This window comes from Cetorhinus maximus, unplaced genomic scaffold (assembly GCF_964194155.1).
Source record: "Cetorhinus maximus unplaced genomic scaffold, sCetMax3.hap1.1 HAP1_SCAFFOLD_829, whole genome shotgun sequence".
Taxonomy (NCBI): Eukaryota; Metazoa; Chordata; class Chondrichthyes; order Lamniformes; family Cetorhinidae; genus Cetorhinus; species Cetorhinus maximus.
In genome coordinates this window covers 70491-78723 of record NW_027596771.1, presented here as the reverse complement: position 1 = coordinate 78723, position 8233 = coordinate 70491, and the positions used below count along the sequence as shown (strand labels likewise).

At 48.6% G+C, this 8233-nt stretch overlaps 2 non-coding genes across 2 annotated transcripts; both read right to left on the bottom strand.

Annotated features, from left to right (window-relative positions):
• Positions 1 to 1023: 1023 nt before the first annotated feature.
• Positions 1024 to 1214, bottom strand: LOC144674836 (U2 spliceosomal RNA). The gene has a single exon (XR_013574642.1). It is a non-coding gene; the product is annotated as a U2 spliceosomal RNA (small nuclear RNA).
• Positions 1215 to 8049: 6835 nt separating this feature from the next.
• Positions 8050 to 8233, bottom strand: LOC144674845 (U2 spliceosomal RNA). Its single transcript, XR_013574649.1, has one exon. It is a non-coding gene; the product is annotated as a U2 spliceosomal RNA (small nuclear RNA).

The following is an 8233-nucleotide window of genomic DNA, read 5'->3' as shown; positions in this document are numbered from 1 at the left end:
GCTTTGAGGTGTGAGTTTTGATTGTTGCTGTGTCAGCAGCAGCAGCGGCAGCGGCAGCAGAGAGCTGGTTTAAAATGTTGTGAGGCGAAAGGTGCAGCTGAGAGAGTGTTTGAGAGGTGTATTTGCAAGTGAAAGCTGTTTTTGTATAAGTGAGGTAGAGTGTTTGTGAGATGAGAGTGCTGTCTGTGAGTGTTGGGTGAGCGTGCGTGTTTTTTGTGTGTAGCTGCTGCGGGTGAGTGAGTGAGAGAGAGAGAGAGAGAGAGAGAGAGAAAGAAAGAAAGTTGGATAAAAACAAAAAGCTAAAAGCTACTGCGGATGCTGGAAATCCAAAACAAAATAAAAACAGAATTACCTGGAAAAACTCAGCAAGTCTGGCAGCATCGGCGGAGAAGAAACCAGTCAACGTTTCGAGCCCTCATGGCCCTTCAGCAGAACTGAAGCATAGTTTCAACAAGGGAGAAATATAAATTGGTTTAAGGTGGGTGGGGGGGGAAGAGACACATTGAGGGTGTAGTGTGAGCAGATAATCAAAAGATGTCAGAGACAAAAGGGTCAAAGAGGTGTTGAAGGTGGTGGTCTTTGTCTGAGAAAAGTGCTAATTAAGAATGACTAAAGACCTTTAGTCTTTCCACCCCACCCCCACTAGAGCTGTACTTTGAATATCCTGTCTTGCATTCTTAATTAGCACTTTTCTCAGACAAAGACCACCACCTTCAACACCTCTTTGACCCTTTTGTCTCTGACATCTTTTGATTATCTGCTCACACCACACCCTCAATGTGTCTCTTCCCCCCCACCCACCTTAAACCAATTTATATTTCTCCCTTGTTGAAACTATGCTTCAGTTCTGCTGAAGGGCCATGAGGGCTCGAAACGTTGACTGATTTCTTCTCCGCCGATGCTGCCAGACTTGCTGAGTTTTTCCAAAGAAAGTTGGATTTTGGAACATGTACATGTTGAGAAGTAAAGAAAGCAGATGTTTGTAAGAAAACTATTTTTAGCATTGAAAATCCCCTGGAAAGGGGAGGGTGCACCGTTCCCAGAGATACTGCAATACCGGGTCGATGCGTGGAGTGGACGGAGCAAGCCCCTATTCCATCTCCCTGCTCCAAAAATCAATTTAATATATGGTCCCCAGATAAGGGACGTATCAGATATTAAACTGATAAGAACAGATACTACACTTGATCTTAGCCAAAAGGCCGAGAAGCGATGCCGGCGCCGCCCTTGACTTCCCCGAGTGCCATCTGCCTTCCCTCCTTTAAAGCAGACTGACAGCGTTCGAAGACTTATGTATATATATATCTAAGCACTGACGGTTTCACTGTTGGCATATTTGTCCCGGGATTTCTAATTGGAAAAGTTGCCTTTGTTCTCTCTCTTTCAGTGAGACTGCATCAGAGTTATGTAGATCGGCAGTATTCCACCAATCAGATGGGAGAGGGTTGTGCCTATCCACATGGACGTCAGTGTCAGAGGCTGCTGTGGAAGAAGCTTTTGAAAGCAGTTGCGTGTCTTGCAGGGCGTGAGTGACAATGCAGCAAGCAAGTGTGCAGAGCTGCACACATAGAGTCCTAGATTGGTTAGAGCAGAAAAGGAGGCCATTCGGCCTGTCGTGTCTGTGCTAGCTCTTTGCAAGAGCAACTCCCCTAGTGCCACTCACCTGCCTTTTCCCCATAGCCCTGCAAATATTTTCTCTTCAGATAATTATCCGATTCTCTTTTGAAAGCCACTCTTGAAAGTGCCCCCAGCACACTCTCAGGCAGTGCATTGCAGATTCTAACCACTCGCTGCGCAAGAAGGTTTCTCCTCATGTCGCCTTAGTTCTTTTGCCATTCACTTTAAATGGGGGTCCTCCATGTTGTGTTTTCCACCTTACGCAAACACACCGACGACACAAAGAGGATCGCTAACTCAATTCTTTGATTTGAAGAGATGAAATATATACAACAATATCTAGGTCTCTAGGACAGCTCCTATCATCGGCCCGAGAATTATACATGAGTATATACACGTCACACCCTGCCTGGCGATGCACAGCAATTTTAGATACGCTCTTTAAAGGTATACCACAACAACTCCAAGCTGTACCCTTAAATAATAAGAACTATTTACATTACAACAAATTGCTCTTCTGTGTTTGAACCTACAATTGTACAAAGTGATCACCTTATGAGTCCCTGGGACGGAATGGTGGTTCGTTGATACTGTGAAGTTGGTTTGAGATTGCCGTACGTTCTCACAATTCTGGTTGTCTGTAGGAGTCTTGCGCTGGGATCGTGTCTTAGATCGCGTTCTGCTTGCGATGGGGTTACTTGGTGTTTCTTGTTCTGGTACTTCCCTGATTCGCCATCGGTTTCTTCACAATGGGTGCTCGTACTTGATCTGATCATGGTTCTGGACAGATGCTGCTGATTTCTGCCGGATTTCATGTTCCATCGGTTGGGTGTTGTAGTCATACCTTTTGTCCAATGATGACTGGGAAGGGTTGTTCGCACTGTAATTCTGCTGGTGAAGGAGTGGTTGCACTGAGCGCTGTCGCTCTAAGGTGTAGCATTGTGACAGGCCGTCACAAGCCTTGTTTACTTTGCTGACATTTCATAAGTAAGCACTTTACAGTATATACATTCCGCCATGCTATTGGACCTGGGGCAGTGTGGTGATGCGGTAGTACGGTCAACTCCCCACTTTTCACACATCGGTGCGCAGACCGATCAACACCTGCGACCACTTCGAACCGGCCTCGGGTGCCAAGGGTAAACCGTGGCAAGAGCGAGGCCGTGCCCTTTGGGAACTGAACTAAGCTTTGTCCCTTTCACCAGCAGGTCAGACTGCCTGAAGCTGCTGGGGATATGGTTCGGAGGGACCAGGGAATGCGTTAGAAACTGGAAGGAGCGAGTAGCCATGGTGAGAAAAGAACTGGGCTTGTGGGAGCAAAGCTCCCTCTCCATTGCGGGTAAGAACCTGCTCATCAGGCGTGAGGCACTCTCAGTGTTGTACATGGCGCAGGTCTGGCCCATTCCTCACTCCTGCGCTGTGGCGATCACGCGAGCCAACTTCCGCTTTGTCTGGAGGTCAAAAGTGGACCATGTTTGCAGGGACATGATGTAAAAAACCTCTGGATGAAGGGGGAGAAAACATGCCCAACATCACCCTCATCCTGATGGCCACCTTTGTGTATGGCTGTATCAAGCTGTGTGTAGACCCAAACACCAAGCGTCACTACGTGCTGAGGTTCTACCTGTCCCTGGTGTTGCGAAGGATGGGTCTGGTCACGCTGCCACGGAAAGCTCCAAGTGCCATATCACCTGTCCCGTGTGGAAAAATTATGCAGAGGAACCGCAAGTCCATCAGGCAGTGGTTAGCACGTATCACCCTAGAGGCCCTGCGGGAAAAGGAGATGGTGGATCCCGTCGGATGGTTCGCCGAACAGACTGTCAGGGTCATTTGGCAGAACGCCTCATCACCAGAACCTTCCAACAAGCACAAAGACGTAGCTTGGCTGGTGGTGAGAAAGGACCTTGCCGTCAGGTCCTTCCTACACGCCAGGAGCCTCACCCCCTCTGCACGTTGCCCTCGAGGTGGCTGTGGTGGGGAAGAGACCGTTGCCCACCTCCTTGTGGAATCTGCCTTTGCAGAAAAGGTCTGAAGAGAGTGGCCGTGGTTCTTGTCGAGGTTCATCCCGAGCAGTTCCGTGACACAGGTCCGGACACTGTGCTCTACGGGCTGTTCCCAGGGACACACGCCGAGACAAGCATCAACTGCAGCCGGAGGATCAACTCGGTGAAAGACGCTCTTTGGCTGCCTGAAACTTCTTGGTCTTCCATTGCAAAGAGTTGGCACATTCCAAGGTCCAGGACTACGTGCTGAGGGACGCACTAAAGTTTGGGGCAGAGGCGCAATGGGGAAAGGTGGCTGTCTACGACCTTTCAGCCATTGTGCACCAAGGGGCTGGGATTTGCATAGGCTCCTCGGGCTGTAAGACACACGGTGAATGTTTCCAGTGAATACTACATGTATCACTTTTGCCTTGAAGCACCTCAGAGTGAAACATGATCTATGTAGGCAACTTAAATACCATTGCACTGTCTGACTGTCTGTTATGACCATTTTGAAATGTCTGCAATGTTCCTTCCTGCAATGGTTGCGCTAGATGTGTCGTGTAACTGGCAGGTAATGGGAAATTTCGAGAAACGGTCAGTCACAAGGGAGAACACGTGACAGGCATGAGAGACAATCCACGAGTCTTTGTAGCTGAGTTTCCGTGTGAGCAACTAGCTCACAGCGCAGAGGAGTTCTTCGATCGAGGCCTGCTGTATTTTTGTCTTTGCTTTCAGTTTGGGCAGTCAAAGAACAAAGAACAAAAAAAACGTACAGCACAGGAACATGTATTTCGGCCCTCCAAGCCTGCGCCGATCAGTCTGTGGAGCTTGCCGGCTGACCTGGCATGCAGCTAAACTCCTTCCACATCTACAGGGAAGGCAAAGTCAGGAGCGTTTCTCTCAGAGCGTAGTGAGTCTTTGGAACTCTCTTCCTCAAAAGGTGGTGGAAACAGGGTCTTTGAATATTTTCAAGACAGAGCTGGATAGATTAACAAGGCGGGGTGGAAGGTTATCGGTGGTAGGCAGGAATGTGGGGTTGAGGTTGCAATCAGATCAGCCATGATCTTCTGAATAGTGGAGCAGGCTCTTGGGGCCCAGTGGCCTACTCCTGCTCCTAAGTTGTATGTTCGTACATGTAGGGGCATTAGTTTTTACTGATTCCAGTACTTCTCCTGCACTGAACCTGGAGAGTACTACGTCAGCTGCTGTTGAGTTGTTTCCTGATGCCCTGCTTTCTTTTGTACGAGCTGTCTAGCATCCTCGTTATGGGCTTCCTTTGCTTGGCATTGGGCCTTCTTTTGGGCTGACTGTTGGTCTATTTCCTTTACGGGATGTCAGCATGACATCACCAGAAGGGAAATGTGTCATGTTATGAAGTCACAGTAAATAGGTCCAATGCATTATATCATTATAATAACACAAGATGATGATCAGCAGTGAGAAGACAGGTGGCAGCAAGGATAAGTACAGGTACGACACAGTGAACAGCCTTAGATCCTGTTAAAATGTTGAAAATGTTTCTCCCCTTCTCAAAGATTATTTCCTTCAAAATTTTAGAAATCTTTCAGCTTCAACCAGAAGTCACATACAAGCCAAACAACAAAACCACCTGCGTGCACAGCACAGCACAGTATCTGCCAGCCTGCAATGATGTCGGCTCTCTTTTAATCACCTTTTCACCTCCAATCAGTCCTATTCAGCAGGCAAGCAAAGGAGCGCAGAAAATACATCTGCACGGCTGCTTCTAACTTCTAGAAAGGGAACAGCCTTATCCTAGGAAAGTGAAAAATATCTATACTGTCACAAAGTGATGCACTTGAACTGCAAAACACCACGCTTACCTGAGCTTGTGTCACAGTTTTTGCTGTCTACCTCAGCCAGTATTTTTCTGTATTCTCAGTCGTCCATCCTGGCTTCTTGCTTTCTCTGCAGCTTTCAGATGCCTCCCCTTGGCCGGCCTCAGTGCTCAGTGACAGATCAGCGCTCGCTATTATTTGTCCTCAGTGGTAACTGCTAGGGGAGAAATGCTTGACTTTTTCAATCACCTTTTACCTCAGTAAAATCCAAGTAGAACCTAAAGTGGCAATGCTTCTCCCTCTCAGCACCCAACATGTCTTGCCTTTTCTTCAGGTTGGCTTTGAGTAAGCACAACAGTTGCTGCCTGGCTGCCATTAGAGACAGTTTTCAAGTACAGAGACAAGGGGCAGCCCCATGACCCCTCCCCCGACTCCTGCACAATATGCAAATATAGCACATTGTCTGAGTGCAATTTGGGAGCTGAAGATGGTTTCACAGTGGGATACAAGATATGAGGAGAGGTCACAGTCAACGTTTCCTCACAGACACACCGCCACATAAGCCCCTTTAAATTTGCGCGGCTGTGCAAAAAATTTAATGGGCCCGCACACTTAAACAAATCGGTCACGCACTGTAATGACTCGCCTCATTCAGTTCAACAGAAATTAGGATCATGTTTTTAACCTGTGCCCTCGTTTTAAAATATTTTGTGTTCCATATTTACTTTCTCAATTTGTTATTAACTTACTTTACACTGCTTTATATCCTATCTTGTCGCAGATGTGGATCAGTCTGCGCACCGACAGCGGATCCGACCAGAAGACGGCGACGTCGTCCATGTACAGGGAGGCTTTTACCTGAATGCCTCCACTGCCTGGGATCGTCACTCCTCTTATGCCCGGATCCTTCCTGATGGACTCGGCAAAGGGTTCTATGCAACACACGAAAAGAACAGGCGAGAGAGGACAGCCCTGCCTGACTCCAGATTTAATCGGAAAGCTATCTGTTTCCCACCCGTTGATTGAGACTGCGCTACTGATGTTAGTGTAGAGCAGTTGGATCCAATTTCGAATTCCCTCCCCAAACCCCATTTTGGAGCGCACATCTACCATGTAGGTGTGCGATATTCTGTCAAAGGCCTTCTCCTGATCCAAGCTGATGAGGCAGGTATCCACCCCCCTGTCCTGTACATAGGCAATCGTATCCCTGAGCAGCGCCAGGCTGTCAGAGATCTTCCTGCCTGGCACAGAGCAGGTCTGGTCAGGGTGAATCACCAATTCCAGAGCGGATTTGACCCGGTTGGTGATGACCTTGGACAGAATCTTATAGTCCACATTCAACAGTGAAATGGGTCGCCAATTTCTAATTTCCTCCCTTTCCCCCTTGTGCTTGTAGATGAGGGTGATGATGCCTTTCCTCATGGATTCTGACATACTACCGGCCAGGAGCATACTCTCGTACACTCCTAGCAGGTCTGGCCCGATCAAGTCCCACAGAGCCGAATACAACTCCGTCGGCAAGCCGTCGCTTCCGGGGGTTTTACTCTTCTCCAAGGACTCGAGGGCCTTAGTCAGTTCATCAGGAGTTAGCGGTTTGTCCAGGCTCTCCCGCGTACTGTGGTCTAAGACCTCCGTGATAGAGGACAGGAAGGACTGGGAGGCCGTGCTGTCCGTGGGCTTCACGTCATACAATCCGGCATAAAAGGATTTGCTGATCCTCAGAATGTCGGACCGTGATGACTTTACTGAGCCGTCTTCTTCCTTCAGGCTGCTGATCACAGAGCGCTCTCTGTGTACCTTTTGGAAGAAGAAACGTGAGCACGTCTCATCCTGCTCCATGGAGCGGACTCTGGAACGGAAGATGATCTTGGAGGCCTCCGAGGCAAAGTGCGAGGCTTGCTGGCCCTTCACCTCTTGGAGCTCCTCCTTGACATCGACCCCCATCGACTGCAGCCGGAGCAGATTCTGCATCTTTTTCTGGAGTCGGGACATTTCCCTCGGTTCCTTTCTAGCTTTCTGGGTGCCTTTGAGGATGAAAAACCTCTTGATGTTTCCCTTGATCGCTTCCCACCAGTGTGTCAGGGACTCAAAGAGGGGTTTCACGGTTCTCCAACCTTTGTAATCCCTCTTGAGCTCCTCAATGTTCTCTGGGGTCAGCAGTTGCACATTTAGCTTCCATGCCCCCCTGCCCACCCTCAGGTCCTTCTCCAAGTGGCAGTCCGCCAGTAGGAGGCAGTGGTCAGAGAAGAACACCGGCTTGACCTCGGTGGATCTGACTGTGAATGCACGGGACACAAACAGGAAGTCTATCCTGGAACGAATGGACCCGTCTGGCCGCGACCAGGTGTATCTACGCTGCGCTCCGTCTGCAGGGTTGCTGAAGACGTCGTGCAGCTTGGCATCCTTAACTGTTTCCATCAGGGATCTGGACGTAGCGTCCAATCTGCTGCCGGCCCTGCCAGCGAGTGTTGGGTGAGAGTGCGTGTTTTTTGTGTGTAGCTGCTGCGGGTGAGTGAGTGAGTGAGAGAGAGAGAGAGAGAGAGAGAGAGAAAGAAAGAAAGTTGGATTTTGGAACATGTACATGTTGAGAAGTAAAGAAAGCAGATGTTTGTAAGAAAACTATTTTTAGCATTGAAAATCCCCTGGAAAGGGGAGGGTGCACCGTTCCCAGAGATACTGCAATACCGGGTCGATGTGTGGAGTGGACGGAGCAAGCCCCTATTCCATCTCCCTGCTCCAAAAATCAATTTAATATATGGTCCCCAGATAAGGGACGTATCAGATATTAAACTGATAAGAACAGATTTTTTTTTTTTTTTTTTTTTGTAAAAATAT